Source organism: Nomascus leucogenys, chromosome 3, assembly GCF_006542625.1.
Source record: "Nomascus leucogenys isolate Asia chromosome 3, Asia_NLE_v1, whole genome shotgun sequence".
Lineage (NCBI taxonomy): Eukaryota > Metazoa > Chordata > Mammalia > Primates > Hylobatidae > Nomascus > Nomascus leucogenys.
The window spans coordinates 70,816,981-70,838,044 of NC_044383.1; the positions used below are offsets into that span (position 1 = coordinate 70,816,981).

Here is a 21,064-nt window from a genome sequence, read left to right on the forward strand (position 1 = left end):
GGCAGCGGTGGCGTGCGGCGGCAGTCCCAGGCAGTCCGCGGCGAGCTGAGTAGATTGCAGCCTGGGCCACAGAGGGAAAGAAAGAAAGAAAGAGAGAGAGAGAGAGAGGGAGGGAGGGAGGGAGGGAGGGAGGAAGGAAGGAAGGAAGCGAGCTCTCTAGCATTTTCTAAGCTATAGTTATGGAAAAAATGTTTTTCCAAATTCATTACATTTGCTGAATTCTTCTCCAACATAAATTTCCTAATGCTGAACAAAATTTAGCAACTGCTTCAGTTATTCTCTAGTACAAAATGTGTACAATAAAATCTGTGATACAAGTAAAAGCACTACAACCCCCTTTATATTTGTAATGTTTGTCTTCAGAATAAACTCTTTTTCACTTTAAAGCCTTATATTTCTGAAAGATCATTTGACAATAATTGTATTTATAGTACTTTTTTTAAGTATGAACTCTCTGATGCGTAATATGTGAGCAAATATTAATGACTTTTCCACATTCTTTATGTTTGTACCCCATTTCTCAACTATAAATGCTTTACTGTACAATAAGTTGTGAACACTGGTTAAAAGTTACATTCTTCACACCTGGAGTTTTCTCCAGTATAAATTATTTTACCTGCAATCAAGTGTGAAAACCATTTAAAAGTTTTTCATGTTCTTTATATTTCTAGAGTTTTGCACTAGTGTAATATTTTTTATGTTTAGAAAAGTTTGAGGTATTGTTAAAAGCACTGTGACATCATTCAGGATTGTACAGTTTTGCTCCAGTATGAAACATCTTACATCTGTTAAGAATTGAGGACTTGTTAAGGGCTTTGTGACATTCTTCACACTTTAGGATTTCTGTCCAGTATAAATTATGTGTAATAAGGGTTGAGAACTTTTAAAGGCCTTGTCACATTCTTCACATTTGTAGGCTTTATCTCCCACATGAGTTCTCATGTTTAGTAAGAGTTGAGAACTGGGTAGAGGCTATGCCACATTCATCACATTTCAAGGGTTTCTCTCCAGCACGAATTATTTTGTGCTTAATAAATGTTGAGGATTTGTTAAAAGCCAGGCTACATTCTTCACATTTGTAGGGTTTCTCTATTGTGAATTCCCTTATGTTTCATAAGGATTGAGGAACAGTTAAAAGCTTTGACACATTCTTCACATTTGTAGGGTTTTTCTCCATTATGAATTATGTTTAGTAAGGTTTGAGGAATGGTTACAAGCTTTGCCACATTCTTCATATTTATTGGGGTTCTCTCCAGCATGAATTCTCTTATGTATGGTAAGGTATGAGAAACGATTAAAAGGTTTGCCACATTCTTCACATTTGTAGGGTTTCTCTCTAGTATGAATTATCTTATGTTGAGTAAGGTGTGAAGACCGGTTAAAGGCTTTGCCACATTCTTCACATTTGTAGGGCTTCTCCCCAGTATGAATTATCTTATGTTGAGTAAGGTTTGAAGACTGGTTAAAGGCTTTGCCACATTCTTCACATTTGTAGGGTTTCTCTCCAGTATGAATCATCTTATGTCGAGTAAGGGCTGAGGACTGGTTAAAGGCTTTGCCACATTCTTCACATTTGTAGGGTTTCTATCCACTATGAATTCTCTTATGTGTAGTAAGGTTTATGAACTGGTTAAAGGCTTTGCCACACTCTTCACATTTGTAGGGTTTCTCTCCAGTATGAATTCTCTTATGTTGAGTAAGGGTAGTAAGAGCTGAGTACCACTTAAAGGCTTTGCAACATTCAGCACATTTGAAGGGCTTCTCTCTATTATGAATTCTCTTATGTTGAATAATGTGTGAAGACTGGTTAAAGGCTTTGCCACACTCTTCACATTTGTAGGGTTTCTCTCTAGTATGAATTATCTTATGTTGAGTAAGGTGTGAAGACCGGTTAAAAGCTTTGCCACACTCTTCACATTTGTAGGGTTTCTCTCCAGTATGAGTCATCTTAAGTCGAGTAAGAGCTGAGGACTGGTTAAAGGTTTTGCCACATTCTTCACATTTGTGGGAATTCTCTCTAATATGAATTCTCTTATGTCGAGTTAGTTGTGAAAGCATGCAAAATGATTTGCCATGTTCTTTACATTTGCAAGTTTTCTTTTCAGTATGTCTTATCTTACGTCTATCTGAATTTGAAAATTTATAAAAGACTTTTACATATTTATCACACTGATATATTTTGGTCTGGGTAGTTATCAGACATTGATTAAGTCCATTATAACCTCCTTTGCACACCTTACACTCATCTGCACTTTTACAGCCCTGTCTTAATTGTAAATTCTCATGTTTGTATTTATCATATCTCCTCAGTATGACTTTTTGGAAAAAATATTTTATGTCTTGCTCTGGGCAAAGGTCTTCAGCAATATGAGAACACATAACTAAAAGAAATAAAAACAACAAATTACTCCACTTACTAGATTCAGGTAAATATTTTTTACAAATCTAACCTATAAAACTGTATACACTACATAAGCAAGATGGCATAGCAAAATACCACAGGCTCTAATTTATTAAAAAACATACAAAATGTAACAAAAATATACTGACCAAAACACATTTTTGGAAAATTTATAAATGAGTTAAGTGGGTGAGGTGCCCCAGGTTAACACAATGTAAAAAGCAACATAGAAGAAAAAGAAAAATCTGTTATATTAACCCAACACAGTACTTCCTTCTCCTCAGTATAACACAGTGCCCTTAGAAGTAAATTGCCAACTTCTTGTTTCTATTTAAAAGACAAGAAAAATATTGGCACATACATTTCTATGTCTGGCTTTTAGGGGTCTTTCAAGACTCTGGTTTCATTCTCCCATTAAATAAAATGCTGGAAAAAAATAGTATACTTTAGAATGACAATTTGAGACTGCTGAGACCAAAGGTAAATGTTACAGCAGCAGAGAGACTGCAGTACCACAGACAGGTAACAAGTGTAGCACGTGATTGATAACTGGGAAGAAGTGCAAATAAACTTTTTAAACTAGAAAATAAAACATTTCAGATAAGACACATTCTAAGAACATGTTTGAAAGGCTCCCAGAATGTCTAGCCATGACAACTGGTTTTAGACTATGCCAGGATAAAGCTACATTGTAAAGATTGCGACGGGTAGCTTTTTTTTTTTTTTGAAATGTCTAAGTCTCAATGATTACCATGTATACAAAATATTAGGGCAACATGGCCCCATCAAACAAATCATGAAATTTTCAGAAAGCAATCATTATAAAATAAAAATGTATACATTTTAGAAATTTAAAATAAGTTGAATAATACTCCATTGAGTAAAAGGAGCACAGACAACTACCGAAAATCAGAAAAGTGAGAAAAACAGCAAAAAAGTTAAAAGGATTTTAAAGACAGTAATTATGGAGGTAAATAATGCAAAGAGATAACTAACCAATTCTAAAAGAAAAAATGATATAAAAATAAAGAAGTTCAACAAACAAAAATACACATACAAGATATTTATTTAAAAAAGCACACATATAAGAACAACTTAAAATGTCACAGACAAGAGACAATCTCAAGAACTGCAAGATAAAATTGATGTGTCATTTAGAAGCATAGAGTTACACACTAAACAGTGAGTTTTTCAAAAGAAAATTTTGCAGGCCAGAAGAAAACTGTGTGATATTGTCAAAGTCCTGAAGAAAAAATGCTGTCAGGTGAAAAGAATAATCATCAGCAAAAACGTCCTATCAAATAAAAAAAAAAAAAAAAAAAAGACCTTCTAAAATAACCAAATCTTGAGACAGTATATTGGCACTGCATATGGCCTATATATATCAAAGATGCTGAAAAAAGTTTCTTCCACTGAAAATAACACAATGCAAGAGAACAACACATAATCATATAAAAATACATGTTCCTGAGAAACATACATACTCAAAAATAGAATAGCTTAGCATTCCTATAATGGGACAGAAAACATTTATAATTATGCTCTAAAGTTAGAAAAATAAAAGCACAGAAATTACTGTGAATATCTGTTAATAAATATACAACATATAATCAGCAATATCAATAACAAAGTTGAGGACAGATGTAATGAGGAAAAATTTTTGTATATAACTGAAGTTCATTTTTCACTAGATTATGTATATACTGCTTTATCTTTTAGAGGTTTTATGTAATCCCTAAGGTACCACAAAGAAAATATCTGTATAGACACCCAAAAGAAAATAAGAAAGAAGTGAAACTATATCAACACTAAAATGAAACAGACACAACGGAAGACAGAAAGGGAGAAAATGAGGGATAAAGATACAAGAATCAAATAAAATAATTGTACTTACATATAGGTATAATTAGCTTTCTCATCAAGAGACATAGTTTCAATAAAGGGATTCATTAAAAAACAAGGCCCGACTTGCCTTTCTACAACAGTCAGTTTAGAACTAATAATAAAAAAAGCCTGAAAGTGGCAAGATTGATGTAGGCATTTTATCCAAATATTAACCAAATGAGAGCAGAAAAGGTCAAAATAGTATTACACAAGCTACATCTTAAGTCAAAAACTCATATTATATAAAATGTATATGAAGTCAAAACTCCAAAAAGACAAAGAAGGACATTAAGCAATAATAGATTGATGGGGAACCTATGAAAAATTTGTATATACTCATGTTTGTGTGTTTGTGTGTGTGTGTGTGTGTGTGTGTGTGTGTGCATGTGTGTGTGTATCTCACATTAGGGTTCCAAATATGTAAGGTAAATGTTAACATAATTGAAGAAACACATAGAAAGCAATATAAATACAGTAGGATATTTCAATACCTCGCTTTCTCTGATAATAATAAAACAAGAGGATATTAGTAAGGAAACAGTGGACTTGAAGGCAGTATAAAACAAGTATGTCTAACACAGATAGAGATAAAACTTCTCAACATCAGGAAACACACCCTTTGCAATAGCTCATACAATCTTTTTGATAGACCACCGGTTAGGTCAAAAAATAAATCTTAACAAATGTTTTAAAACTAAAATTTTGAGCCAGGCATGGTGGCTCACATCTGTAATCTCAGCACTTTGGGAGGCCGAGGAAGGTGGATCACCTGAGGTCAGGAGCTCAAGAGCAGCCTGGCCAACACGAAAATATAAAATTAGCCGGGTGTGGTGGTCTTTACTGAAAATAAAAAATTAGCCAGGCATGGTGGTCTCTACTGAAAATACAAAATTAGCCAGGTGTGGTGGTGCATGCCTGTGATCTAGCTACTTGGGAGGCTGAGGCAGGAGAATCGCTTGGACCCGGGAGGCGGAAGTTGCAGTGAGCAGAAATCGTGCCACTGAACTCCAGCCTGGTGACAGAGCAGGACTCTGTCTCAAAACAAACAAACAATAACAACAACAAAAAAACCCTAGAACTTTGGCCAGGCACAGTGGCTTATGCCTGTAATCCCAGCAGTTTGGGAGGCCGAGGTGGGTGGATCACCTGAGGTCAGGAGTTTGAAACCAGCCTGGCAAACATGGTGAAACCCTGTCTCTACCAAAAATACAAAAATAAGTGGGCCTGGTGGCATGAGCCTACAATCCCATATACTCAGCAGGCTAAAGCATGAGAATCACTTGAACCCGGGAGGCAGGAGTTGCAGTGAGCTGAGATCATGCCACTGCACCCCAGCCTGGGGCAACAGAGTGAGATTGTTTCTTAAAAAAAAAAAAAAAAAAAAAAAAAACCTAAAATTTTATGGATTACTTTCTATGAACAAAATGGAATAAGAATATGAAACGATGGAAAAAAACTGAAAATTTCACAAATATACAGAAATTAAGTGGTACACTCAAGCATGCTCTTGTTCAAAAGTTAATTAATATTGTATAGATGTTTATACTGTTTAATGTAATCTACAAATTTAATGGAATGTTTTTCAAATTTCTCACTGCATTTTTGAAAAAATAGCAATAGCAAACTCAGGAGTGCTATTGCAAGAGACAACGAAGTACCCAACAATCTTCAAAAAAAAGAAACAATGTTGGAGGCATTATAATTCCTTATTTCAAAACAGATTGCAAAGCTACAGAACTAAAACAATTTGGTATGAGTATCAAGCTGAAAGCAAGTCAAATCAAATAGGATGCAACACATAAACATTCATATATATGGTCATATAGAGTCATTTACATACCCATAAGAATTGTAGCATTGTTACTGAAAGCCAGTAGTTAAAAACAATGCTAATTTCTGTCACCAAATTATTCAATAGATATAATTTGAAATGTAAAGCTACTGGAACATCACTCAGTTTTCTTTTTTTTTTTTTTTTTGAGATGAAGTCTTGCTCTTGTCCCCCAGGCTGGAGTGGGGGGAACAATTTAAGACAGTGTGGAGCAAAATCAAATATGAATGAGCCATACATCTAGTGCCAATATAATTGTCTCTGTGTTTGTCTGCCTTTATAAATATTATCCCTGTGTTTTAAAACTAAAATTTTGAACCAGGCATGGTGGCTCACATCTCAGCTCACTGCAACCTCTCAGCTCACTGCAACCTCTGCTTCCCGGGTTCAAGCAACTCTCCTGCCTTGGCCCCCCGAGTAGCTGGGATTACTGGCACCTGCCACCACACCCAGCTAATTTCTGTATTTTTAGTTGAGACAGGGTTTCACCATGTTGGCCAGGCTGGTCTAGAACTCCTGACCTCAGGTGATCCACCCACCTTGGTCTCCCAAAGTGCTGGGATTACAGGCGTGAGCTACCGCGCCAGACCACATCACTCAGTTTTCAAAAAGCAGAAAATATTCTAACTACACAGATAAATCTTGATGATATTTTGCAAAGTGACATGAGCCAGCCACAAACAGACAGAGATTGCATGAGATATATAAAGAAGTTACACCACTAGGAAGAGAAAACAGAGTGGTGTTTCAAAAGTGCCATAATACTAGAAAAATTGATAGTTGTATGTGTATTGAGATTTAGCTTTGCAAGATAAAAACGCTTCAGCAATATGTTGCATAACAATGTCAATATAACTAAAGTGAATATTTGAAAATATTTTATTATAAATTATTATGTTTTTGACAAGTAAAAATGAACAATGGTAGCTAGAAGAGAAATTTAGTTATGAGTTTAGTTTTTCGAGATGGAGTTTCACTCTTGTCGCCCAGCTGGAGTGCAATGGAGCGATCTTGGCTCACTGCAATCTCCACCTCCTGGGTTCAAGAGATTCTCCTGCCTCGGCTTCCCAAGTAGCTGGATGACAGGCGCCCACCACCATGCCCTGCTAATTTGTTTGTATTTTTAGTAGAGACGGGGTTTCACCATTTTGGTCAGGCTGGTCTCAAACTGCTGACCTCAGGTGATCCACCCACGTCGGCCTCCCAAAGTGCTGGGATTACAGGCATGAGCCACCACACCCTGCCAGTAGTTTTTAAATTATCTTCAAAGCCAAAAGTATTTCTTTCACAGAAAAATAATATAGATTCATGAATAAACAGGATATGGAAGATTCACAAATAAATAGGATGTTGAAATTAGGAGAATTTTTCTGACTACTCATCTACACAGGATTAAACAACCGTTCTCAACAAACCTACACAACAAATATACAAGTTATAAAGAAACACAGGGATAATATTTATAAAGGCAGACAAACACAGAGACAATTATATTGGCACTAGATGTATGGCTGATTCATATTTGATTTTGCTCCACACTGTCTTAAATTGTTCAGAACTAAATATTGTCATACACAATTATAATATAAACTGAAAAATCAAAACACAATTAACTGGTATGAGGTGGCATGTTCTAAAATATATAATAAAAAATATAAAATTGCAAAACAAATTTAAAACGTAGAAAGTAATACTTATTGGACAGCATCAAGTCAATCAATATATTCATGAACAAAATCTTCAAAGAAGACTATAGGGAAAAAGTAATACAGAGTTTACTTGAAAATGAAAAAGACTAAGTACTTCCCAAATTTTGAGGTAATAAAATAATACCTGACCAATAATACTTGATTTGAAATTATTTTACTTAAAAAAAAGATAAAAATAAACACTTTCCAAAATAAAAGGTGAGAGTGTTCATCACGACTAGCAGCACTGTCCTACAAAAAATGCTACATGGTGGTGAGGCACAGTGGCTGATGCCTGTAATCTTACAGTTTTAGGAGGCCCAGGCAGTCACATCACTTGGGACCAGGAGTTCAAAAACATCCCGAGGAACATGGTGAGACTTTGCATATAAAAACAAAGAAATGCTATAACTAGTCCATTATGTGGAAAAATAAAATTTGCACAGCATCATTTGACTATGTAAATATAAAGCTCTCTATTAAATGTAAATATACAGACACACATAGAATCCTTTACTATTATAATGATGGTGCATAAAATCCCTAAATTTCTTCTATAGAATATGAAAAACAAAATATAAATCTGCATAAATCTGTTATTAGATATAATTTGTAATATTAATAACAAAAATGTAGAGGTAGTATTTGTATTCAGTTGAAGTTGTTATAAGATTAAAATATATTGTTTTAACTTTAAGATGTTTTATGTAATCTTCATTTTTCAAGATGATTATGAAGATATTTATAGAAAGTATGCTAAACAAATAGAAAAATAAGGCATGTCACTATAAAATTAAACAAAATTTAAGGTGGTAAAATAGGAAATGAGAAAAAACATATCTATGAGAGCACATAAAACAGTAATAATAAAACTGGTAATAGAAACATTTCTTTAAGCAATTATTTTAAATACAAATTAATTAAACTATTTAATTTTAAAAAATGTAATCCCAGGACTTTGGGAGGCCAGAGTGGGCAACACGGCAAAACTGTGTCTCTACAAAAAAATACAAAAAAAACTAGCTGGGTGTGATGCCATACACTTGTAACCCAGCTGCTTGAGAGGCTGAAATGAGAGGATCATCTGAGTTTGGGAGGTTGAAGCTGCTGTGAGCCATGCTCAAACCACTGCAAACCAGCCTGGCTGACAGAGTGAGAACCTATCTCAAAAATAAAATATTAAATAAATTATATTTTAAAAATTAAATGCCTAATTGGCTTAAGAAAAACAGCATACAATATGCTGCATACAAGAGATTCATTTTAGAATTTAGTGAAATAGGCTGAAAGTAACAGAATGAAAAAAAATCTATGTTCCATGCAAATAGTAACTACAATTGGGTGAGGTAGTCATAATTATGGTAGACATAATATGTCCTAAGTACTAGCATGAGACAAAGATTGATATTATATAATGGTAAAATGTGTCAATTTAACTGGTATCTATCTATATGTATATAGCGATACATATACCTACAGATACGTGTATATATAACATATATATGTATACATACAGATATCTATATAGGGCCGGGCATGGTGGCTCATGCCTTTAATCCCAGAACTTTGGGAGGCCGAGGCAGGTGGATGAAGAGGTCAGGAGTTCGAGACCATCCTGGTTAACATGGTGAAACCCTGGCTTTACTAAAAATACAAAAATCAGCCAAGCATGGTGTCATGTGCCTTATAGTCCCAGCAACTCGGGAGGCTGAGGTGGAAGAATTGTTTGAACCTGGGAGACAGAGGTTGCAGTGAGCTGAGATCATGCCACTGCACTCCAGCCTGGGCAACAAAGCAAGACTCCGTCTCAAAAAAAAAAAAGTTTATATAGATATATAATATAATTAATGTAGTATTTAATAAAATACTTATCTAGACTATATGTATACATATATATAATATCAGGGCTCCAAAATATATAAAGCAAATATCAACAAATTGAAGCAGGAAATACATAGCAACATAGTTGTAGACATCAAGACCTCATTTTCAATAATAAATAGAAAATTCAGATAAAATAGCAATAATAAAACAGATAACTTAGAAAACATTATAGACTATAAATTATTTTGAATATACAGGAATCCTGATAGTAGATAATTTATAAAAAAAAAAAAGATTTGGCTCACAGTTTGGCAGACTGTACAAGAAGTGTGTGCCAACATCTGCTTCTGGTGAGGGTCTCAAAAAGCTTACAATCATGGTGGAAGGCCAAGAGTAACTGGTAACTGGACATATCACATGGTAACAGACAGCAAGTGTGAGGTGAAGGAGCCAGGTTCTTTTAATGAGCCAGCTCTCTTTTGAATTAATGGAGTGTAAAATTTTGATTACAAAGAGGATGGTGCCAACCCATGAACAAGGAATTTTTCCTCACAAACAAAACACCTCCCACTGGTCTTACATCCAATATTGAGAATTACATGGCAGCATGAAGTCCTCATGCCTATAACCCCAACACTTTGGAAGAACAAAGTGAGAGGCTCTCTTGGGGCCAGAAGTTTGAGACCAGGCTGGGCAACATAGTGAGACCCTGTTCCTACAAATAATAAAAAAAATTAGCTAGACATGGTAGTGCATGTCTATAGTCCCAGCTACTAGGGATGCTGAGGTGACAGGATCACTTGAGCCCAGGAGGTAGAGGTGACAGTGAGCCAAAATCATGCCACTGCACTCCAGCCTGGGTGACAGAGTAAGATCCTGTCTAAAAACAACAATAAATACGTTTAAGTATACCAAAATTATGCACTGTGTGTTTTCTGACCACAACTGAATGAAACAAGGAATTAAAAGCAAAAGTAAAACTGGCAAATCCAAAAGTACATAAAACTAAATATATAAAACTCTTCAACATATTCTTGCTCGGGGGCCCAAAATTTAATTTTTCAAAGGTGTCAATACAACCTACAGTTGTGAACAAATTTAATATAATCATTATAACAATCTCAATAGCACAGTTTTTAACAGAAATAATACGGTTTGGCTGTGTCCCTACCCAAATCTCATCTTGAATTGTAGCTCCCATAATTCCCATGTGTCACGAGAGAGACAGGGAGAGGTAATTAAATCATGAAAGTGGGTCTTTCCTGTGCTGTTCTTGTGATGGTGAATAAGTTCCAGGAGATCTGATGGGTTTATAGAGCAGAGTTCCTCTGCTAACGCCCTCTTGCCTTCCACCATGTAAGACGTGACTTGCTCCTCCTTTGCCTTGTGCCATGATTGTGAAGCCTCCCCAGCCATGTGGAAGTGTGTGCCAATTAAACCTCTTTTCTTTATAAATTACCCAGTCTTGGGTATGTTCTTATTAGTAGCATGAGAACAGACCAACCAATACAAGAAATCTTGTGTAAAAGTTTAAACCTTGATTACAACTATAGCCAGAAACCCATGAAAAAGAACAAGGAGGCATTATACTTTCTGATTTCAAAACATACTAGAAGCTAAAATAAAAACGATGTGGTACTCAAACAAAGACAGATAAACAGATGAAAGAACAGAATAGAGAGTGAAGAAATGAACCCCTCTTTAAAAGATCAAATGATCTTCCACAAAGTTGCCATGAGCACACAATAGAGAAAAGATAATCTCTTCAAAAAGTAATGTTGAAAACTGGATACCAGCTGGGTGCGGTGGTGGCTCACGCCTGTAATCCCAGCATTTTGGGAAGCCAAGGCGGGTAGATCACCAGAACAGCCTGACCAACAGGGAGAAACCGGATCTCTACTAAAAATACAAAATTAGCAGGGCGTGGTGGCACATGCCTGTAATCCCAGCTACTCAACAGGCTGAGGCAGGAGAATCACTTGAACCCGGGAGGTGGAGTCTGCAGTGAGCAGAGATTGCACCATTGCACTCCAGCCTGGGCAACAAGAGTGAAACTCCATCTCAAAAAAAAAAAAAAAAAAAGAAAGAAAGAAAACTGGATATCAACAGTGATAAAGCTGGATTATTTCCTTGAACCATATATGAAAAATATTTTAAATAAAATACCCAGTCATAAAAAATAACTAACCAATTTTTTAGAAATATAGAAGAAAAACACGACATTGGTCATAGCAACATTTTTTTCAGATACATTAAATGCATCAGCAACAAAGAAAATAATAGAAAAATTTAACTGTACTATACTTCAAAATTTTTGCACCCAAATAAAATATTCAACAGAGTGACAATGCCTTATAAAAAATGTGTGAAAATATTTGCAAATCACATGATAGGAGTTAATATTCAGAATATATAAACAAGTCTTAAAACTAAACAATACAGTTGAATAAGTTGATTTAGAAATGGTCAAATAATTGAACAAAATTCTTATCAAAAATATACCCAAATAAGAAAATGCATTTAAAAGAAAATGCAAAATAACTATTTTGTAGAGAATTGCATAAAAATCACAAAAAACAAAATCACCTCTCACTCATTAGAATGGTCACTATAATTTTTTTTTTTTTTTTTTTTTTGAGATGGAGTCTCCCTCTGTTGCCCAGGCTGGAGTGCAGTGGCGAGATCTCAGTTCACTGCAACCTTCGCCTCCTGGGTACAAGCAATTCTCCTGCTTCAGCCTCCTGAGTAGCTGGGACTACAGGCGCCCGCCACCACGCCCAGCTAATTTTTTTTTTTTTATTTTTTATTTTTAGTAGAGACGGGGTTTCTCCATATTGGCCAGTCCGGTCTCAAACTCCTGCCGTTGTGATTCGCCCACCTCGGCCTCCCAAAGTGCTAGGATTACAAGCATGAGCCACCGTGCCTGGCCTAGAATGGCCACTATAATTTTTTAAAAAAACACCAAATCTGTTGATGATGCAGTGAAAATGAAACCCATGTTCATTGTTGGTGAAAATCAGGAGCGCAGCCATTATTTATTTATTTATTTTTGAGACGGAGTCTTGCTCTGTCACCCAGGCTGGAGTGCAGTGGCACAATCTCGGCTCACTGCAAGCTCCACCTCCCAGGTTCACGCCATTCTCCTGCCTCAGCCTCCTGAGTAGCTGGGACTACAGGCACCTGCCACCACGCCCGGCTAATTTTTTTTATTTTTAGTAGAGATGGGGTTTCACTGTGTTAGCCAGGATGGTCTCGATCTCCTGACCTCGTGATTCGCCCGCCTCAGCCTCCCAAAGTGCTAGGATTACAGGCGTGAGCCACCGTGCCCGGCCTTTTATTTTAAAATGCTATAAATGTACTTCAAATAATAAAAAATAAAATTATCATAAAATACAGCAATCTCATTTATGAATCTGTATCTATAATATGCAACACTGGACCTGGAAGACATATTTGAGCAGTCATGTTTATTGTATTAGTATTCACAAAAGTCAAAAGGCTGAAGCAACCCAAATGTCTTTTAATTTGGAAACACATTGAAAAATGTAATACATAAATACAGTGAAATATTATTCAGCCTCATGAAATCTTGTCACATTTAAAGATAAACTGAGAATATTATGTCACCTGAAATAAGCCAGTAACAAAATAATGAATACTATATAATTCCACTAATATGAGATATTTTAAGTATTCACACTCATAAAAACAGAAAGAGAAAACGTTATTTGTCGAGGGCTGGAGAGAGGGTAAAATGGGTTGTTGTTATTTAATGGGTATTGAGTTTTAGTCTTAAAAGATGGAAAATTTCTGGAAGTCTATTGTATAACAATGTGAATGTACTTAACATGCCTGAAATGTATACCATTTTTTTGAAACAGGATCTTACTCTGTCACCCAAGCTGGATGGCAGTGGCACAACTATGACTCACTGCAGCCTCAAACTCCCAGGCTCAAGTAATCCTCCCCACCCAATCTCCCAAATAGCTAGGACCACAGGTGCATACCACCATGCCTGGCTATTAAAACATTTTTTGTGTGTGGAGAGGGGGAATTTATATGCTGCCCAGGCTAGTCTCAACATTTTGGGCTCAAGCGATCCTTCTGTCTTGGTCTCCCAAAATCCTAGTATTATAGATGTGAGCCACCACCATGCCTAGGCCTGAAATGTACACTTAAACGGATTAAAGATGGTAAATTTTAGGACAGGCGCGGTGGCTCATACCATAATCCCAGCATATTGGGAGGCCAAGGCGGGCAGATTGCTTTAGATCAGGAGTTCGAGACCAGCCTAGCCAACGTGACGAAACCCCATCTCTACTAAAAATACAAAAATTAGCTGCTCGTGGTTGTCTATGTCTGTAATCCCAGCTACTCGGGAGGCTGAGGCAGGGGAATTGCTTGAATCCAGGAGGCAAAGGTTGCAGTGAGCCGAGATTATGCCACTGCACACCAGCCTGGGCAACAGAGCAAGATTCCATCTCAAAAAAAGATGGTAAGTTTTATGTTATCTGTTTTTACAATAATAAATGTTTTAAGAGAAAAACTGAAAAAAATGCACAATTATAAATCCTTTCAAAAATTACCTTCAAATCACAAGAGTGTTTCTCTCACACACACACAAAAAATATATTCATTATTAAACACATGGTGAAAATAAGACTATTTCCATGATTACTCACTTAGACAAAACAACCACTAAAAATCAGCTAAAAACATATACATGATAAGCGATAACCAAAACTGGGATATTTATAGATAAACACACACACATGTATAATCTGATAATGATAGACATATGAATGGTTTATCTCCTTTTTTTTCCCCTCGAGATGAAGTCTTGCTCTGTCGCCCAAGCCAGAATGCAATGGCATGATCTCGGCTCACTGAAACCTCCACCTCTTGGGTTCAAGTGATTCTCCTGCCTCAGCCCCCCAAGTAGCTGGGATTACAGGTGCACGCCACCACGCCCAGCTAATTTTTTGTATTTTTAGTAGAGACGGGGTTTCACCATGTTGTCCAGGCTGGTCTCGAACTCCTGACCTCAGGTGATCCACCTGCCTCGGCCTCCCAAAGTGCTGGGATTACAGGTGAGAGCCACTGCGCCCAGCCTGGATGGTTTATCTCTTAATTCAAGCCCATATTGACTTAAAGTGTACAAACAAAATTGCAAATTGTCTAAAATTATAGTACATAAGTAAAACAAAAAAAATCACAATGAACTGATGTTAAGAAACCTACACTGAAAAAAACACACTAACATGGAACTGCAAAATAATAATAAGTAAAATGTTTACTCATATAATCTGGTATGCAACATTGATGTACCATTAAAAAAATTCTCTAGATAACTACAATATTTGACTGTAACTGTGTACTCAGGGAAGGCAGGTATTTTGAATCATTGACAGGCACAGTGTGGCAGTAAAATTTTACAGAAAATGCAGAATAATCATAAACAAGATTTTAATGAGAAACATTTAATAAATAAACATTTAAAATAGAGATGATTTTTATGTTTTAATTGTATGCTATCTTTCACAAAATGAAACTGCTGTAATCCAACTTTAGAAGCAAGGAATAGCCTTACATTGCTAAAATATATATGTAATTTAATATATGTATTTATTATTAAATATTTATTTTGTATATATAATTTAATATATATATAGCAGAATATGGTTAGAATCTGTTACATAAAACAAATATTTATGAATAAATTATGTTATTGTTTAGATATAGGCTAGAGAAAGTGGGTGAAAAGCTTATAATTCCTTTTTGCCTGGAGCAAACAAATTTATAAGTAACTATATTAGTAAATATGGAGGGCCTACTAATGATCTAATTTACTTCAAACATAACATGTAAATTCTAGCTTATTGCTCCTAAATGTCTGAATCTAAAATTGCAGGCACATTTGAAATAGAAATTAGAAACTAAAAACTTACAGAAAGGGTGACATTAATAAGATAGAGAAATAAAAGGTGCCCTATTTGTCTATTCCTCCACAGTAAAAAAATTTGTTGGCCATCCCTGACAAAAATACCTTTATGAGAGTACCAGGCCTCATGGCTCAAACCCGTAATGACAGCTACATGGTATATTAAGGTTGGAGAATTGCTTCAGGCCAAGATTTCAAGACCAGCCTGGGTTATGTAGCAAGACCCCATCTCCAAAATAAGTACTTTTAAGAGATCTTTAAGGTCAAGGGATGAAGTTGTGAAATTCTGCTAAAGCCAAAGATTGAGGGGTGTTCTCTTCAGAAAGCAGGCTCTCATTTCGGTGGCAAACTACAGGACCCCTGGTCTTGGCTACAGGACAGGAAATGGCCAACCCACCTTGGTCCCACTGAGAATTCTGAATTTACGATGTAATTATTTCAAAATCCTTTCAGCCACAGTCTGAGAGAGGTTCTTTACTTTCATAGGCCTGGAGGAAGACACCTGTTTATAGCCATGCAGGCAGGCCTGCAGATCCTGGCTTTTAATGTGGTGCCTGAAGCAGTTCAAAGTCTCAGTTCCAGCTTCCTGGGCCACAGTTTATGGCCAGTTCTCTTTACCTAGAAACCAACACAGTGTGACCCGAGGAAATCCTCTGTGGTACTCAGCAAAAGCCGTACTCATTTACATCCCGATTTAAGGTACATTATATACAGACGCTACTGCAAAAACCTGCCCTAGTGTCTGCCCTACAGAGCAAAGTCTTGAAGGATATCCAATGTATACAAAAATAATATGGGAATTACAACTATCCAAGCCCCTTGTAACAAGCCAACTAAAGGTGGACCCTAGTGCAGACCCAGCAATCTTGTGACCAAGCTACAACCCCTCTCCAACACAAACCCAGAGGGAATCCCATCACCCTGGGGGCCCAATGGAAGAAGATCTTTACCTCCTGAAACTAGTTTATAGAAACTTGAAGAGGTATTTGCTCCTTCAAATTCACAGACACCAAATGCAAAATTATATTGTGCACCTTGTCAATGCTTCTATTTTAACATAGCATTGAAGTATATGGCAGAATAGTCAAAACAATTTTCAAAAAGCCATTGAAACTGAAGACAAGTAAAAATTTGCTGTTTGTAGATTACAATTTATATATAGAAAACCGTAAGCAGTGCATTAAAACCTGTCTAAGTTAATAACTAAACTCAGTAAATTAGCAAAATATAAAATTAACATACAAGTTATGGTTCCATACACTTAAAACAATCTGGCAAAATAGACAAAAAAAAAATCTTATTTACAATAGCATTAAAATAATAAATTTCTGGCCGGGCGCGGTGCTCACGCCTGTAAACCCAACACTTTGGGAGGCTGACGAGGCCGGATCATCTGAGGTCAGGAGTTCGAGACCAGCCTGGCTAACATGGTGAAACCCCATGTCTACTAAAAATACAAAAATTAGCCAGGCATGGTGGCGAGTGCCTGTAATCCCAGCTACTTGAAAGGCTGAGGCAGGAGAATCGCTTGAACCCGGGAGGCGGAGTTTACAGTGAGCTGAGACTGCACCATTGCACTTCAGTCTGGGCAAGAAGAGTGAAACTCCATCTCAAAAAAAAAAAAAATAAATAAATAAATTTCTGAGAACAAATTTGACCAAGGAGATAAAAACTCTTTACACTGAAAGATATAAGATAGCTAGGAAAAGAAATAGAGAAGACAAAAATAAATTTAAAAATGTTTTATGTCCATGAGTTGAAAGAATATATATTCAATAAATATAGGTTCAATAAGCTCCCTATAAAAATTCCAGTGGCAAGTTTTTTTCACAATAATGGAAAATACAAGACTAAAGATTACATGAAACTACAATAAACTTTGAATAGCCAAAGCAATCTTGAGGAAAAATAAAAAGCAGAATGACATCATATTTTATAATTCCAAACTATCTTTCAAAAATATACTAAAGAAAAAGGATGAAATGTGCAGAAAAATTGAAAAATTCAATGGAACAGAAACCACTACTCTATTCATATCAGACACAATGCAAAAAAAGAACTTAAGAAATAGCTTAACACAGAATTTTTGAAAATTATGCAGATATTTGTATGTCCCTAAAAACAATGAAAAAGCAGTCAGACTGTGCAGTCTCTTATATGCCATGAGGACTTTGGCTGCCACTGTAAACTTAAAGGAAAATGACTGAAAGTAAAGTAGAATCTTTAGAGAATTTAAAAGCATAAGACAGAAAATGTCCCTATGTGAGCGCAAAGAAAAAAAAAAAATACAAACTCAGGCTTCCAGAAACTATATCTTTTGGAACACACCTTCCCAAATGACATTTTAAGGACTTGCTTTCTCCTTGACCTTTGGATCTTTCATCTGTGTCATCTGTTGTACTGGCTTTCACTCTCACCTACCTGGGGGTTTGGCTACCATCTCATGTCTCTTCATATTCCAGGGCTCTTTTCCTTGCTTCAGACAGGTGATCAGGTCTCACTTAGAGACAGCAATACCTGTTTTTTAAAAATAAGTAACATGCATCTTGCTCATATTCTCCAATTACCAACTTAGTAATGTGCTCAATAAAGAGAATGGAATACAATATTCTAATACATTTATCCAAAAATACTAATTTATAACAGAAATTTCTAAATATTTAGAAAATACTGTATATTTGTAGGTTCCTAATTCACTACCCAGTACTACTGAATAAAAAAATTGGTGGTAGCAATTAGATTTTAAGGTGTGGGCAACAATATTTGACACCACTAAATTTCTGGAATTACCACTATTCTAGAGTGAGGGATACAGATCAGCTCAACAATGTGGAAAGTTCAGTTCAAGGTGAAACATCTTGAAGAAATTTTTTTTTCTACACTGACAAATCCTTATGATTTTCTTGAAAACAGGGATATGAAACTCATTTATGCAAAGCATAATTATCAAAAATTACCAAATTACCAAAAAACATTCTACAAAAAAAACAAACAAAAAACAAAAATAAAGCCTTTGGAGTATATTAGGAATTGAGTTTTGAAGTTATCCTCACCCAGGAAGACCAGGTTTCTGTAGTTCTCTAACATCACATCGCTATATAAATTCTGCTGAACAATGTCCAGGCATTGCCACTCCTCCAGAGAGAATTCTACAGTTACATCCCTAATTGTCAGTGGTCCCTGAAAAACACACAAACACAGACACACATATATTTACCAAGTGGTCATGGACAGAATTTTTAATGTCACTCAAGGTGTAATTAGAGAGTAGAGAGAACAGGTTCTGCCTTATTGGAGTGACCAAAATTATCCAAGAAAATATTTTTTTAACACGGAAATATTCCCTAATATATTCTCTGACTCTAAAAAACACACCCCCATACACATTTACCAAGTGGCCAGGGCAGAATTTTTAATGTGTCTCAAGGTCAAATGAGAGAGTAGAGAACTGGTGCTGACTTATAGAAAGTCTGTTTCTGAATTTTTTTGTTTGTTTGAGTTTCTGTATTTCTAACAAGTTCGCCAGTAATGCCAATGTTTTTGGCCCAAGAAGAATATTTTGTCAAACATCCACTAAGTAAAAGAGCCTGTGTTTTTCCTAGTATTGTGGACTGTAAAAAAAAAAGATGACAGTTTTTACTTTCCAAAGACAGATATATGCAAATAAAACCTAAGAAAGAGGGGCAGCTATCAGATAAAATGTGATGGTTTATGCACATCCGCTGCATAAAAATAATTTATAATGAAAAGAAAAATAATTAGCTTTCTAGTAAAAAACTCTGTAGGAGACCTCCTTAACCAAGTGAATCATTACTATTACTTGCAGTAGGACAAATTTTTTTTTTTTTTTGAGACGGAGTCTCGCTCTTTCACCCAGGCTGGAGTGCAGTGACGCGATCTCGGCTCACTGCAGGCTCCGCCACCCGGGGTTCACGCCATTCTCCTGCCTCAGCCTCCCGCGTAGCTGGGACTACAGGCGCCTGCCACCTCGCCCGGCTAATTTTTGTACTTTTAGTAGAGACGGGGTTTCACCGTGTTAGCCAGGATGGTCTCGATCTCCTGACCTCGTGATCCGCCCGCCTCGGCCTCCCAAAGTGCTGGGATTACAGGCGTGAGCCACCGCGCCCGGCACTTGGACAAATTTTTATGATGTGCTGATGCACAAAAGGACACAGCATCACCACTGTGACATTTTCTCCCAGAAGTAAATTGTAGTCCGAATTCAACCATAAAGAACCATCAGTTTCATACCAAGTTCAAGATAGAAATATCTCCCATGTTCTGTAATTTTTAATAGTGATTTTAAGTAGTCTTTCTTTAGTAACCTAGAGAGCAAGTATTTCCTCATATTTTTTTCAGGACTTTCTGGGTAATAAATGTCATCCTCTTTAAATAAACACTTTCTTAATCCTGCTCTCTATAGAGTTAATTAAGAACACAGATGGAACCTCAACATTGCAAGTTTTCCATCTTTTTTAGAACCCCTTTCTTCTTCCAATAGGAATCTTGAGTATTCACACCTTCCCAGCCACAAAGGGAACTTTTTTTTTTTTTTAGGTTTTCATTATTTATTTATTTATGACAAATATTCCACATCCGTGATCTCTCCAGTCAAAAGTTCTTTGAGACGATGCCGTCGGCCTTGGCCAATGGGAGAATGGAATCATCTGACTCACCCATCCTACGAATGGCCCCGCAGATAGCATAAGTTTTAAACTGGCCATTAAACCTGCCTGTGACCTTATCAACCTCGGCCACGTTCATCTGGACGGATGCGTGGTCCTTGGCACCGATGATGCGATTGCTAGCGGAGCATTTCCGCGGCACGTACAGGTCCACGAACTCGCCGGCGTCGTTCTGCATTTCGAGGCTGGGCTGCGCCTGCTGCCACCACACCGCGCGAGAGAGAAAGGAAGCGGCCAGTCCCACAAAGGGAACATTTTTAATACAGCAGATTATAAATCATGAAGAAAATTCTGCATGGCATAGAAGGAGCCATGATGTAGAAGGCTCTGGTATATGGGAAAAAACATATTTTTCAGAGACCTTTGACTATTATAAGAATTTTTTAAAGTAGTTAAGACAAACTCACTAGGGAGGAAAAACACCAGTAGAGAAGTAAAGGTTTGCACGTAAAAATGCATGGCATTTCAGAAGGCAGAGTGGACACAGCTCTTAATATGAGACATGTTTAGCTGAAAAAAAAAAAGCCATTTTTTCCTCCTTCTCCTCTGGAATTCCTGCTCAGATGAAATTTTCTGCACAAATTACACCTGCATCTTGAGAATATGCCTTTAAAGGTGTCAGCACCACCCATTTACCTGCTACCACCACACCCACAGGCAGAAGAACCAAGACCTGCAGAAACATTCCATCCATTTCTGTCCTTTATACTAGTAGATATTCAGGAACAATGAGCTTCTCTATGAAAATAAAAATATAAATTTCTTCTTTTCTGTCCTCAGATGCCCTCCTCTGCCACAGACACCAGCAAT

At 36.5% G+C, this 21,064-nt stretch overlaps 2 pseudogenes across 1 annotated transcript; both read right to left on the reverse strand.

Annotated features, from left to right (window-relative positions):
* Positions 1–834: 834 nt before the first annotated feature.
* Positions 835–19,847, reverse strand: LOC100591848 (annotated as a pseudogene).
* A 333-nt stretch (positions 19,848–20,180) lies between these two features.
* LOC115834434 lies at positions 20,181–20,488 on the reverse strand (annotated as a pseudogene). Its single transcript, XR_004029319.1, has one exon. The product of XR_004029319.1 is annotated as a 40S ribosomal protein S21 pseudogene (transcript).
* Positions 20,489–21,064: the final 576 nt, after the last annotated feature.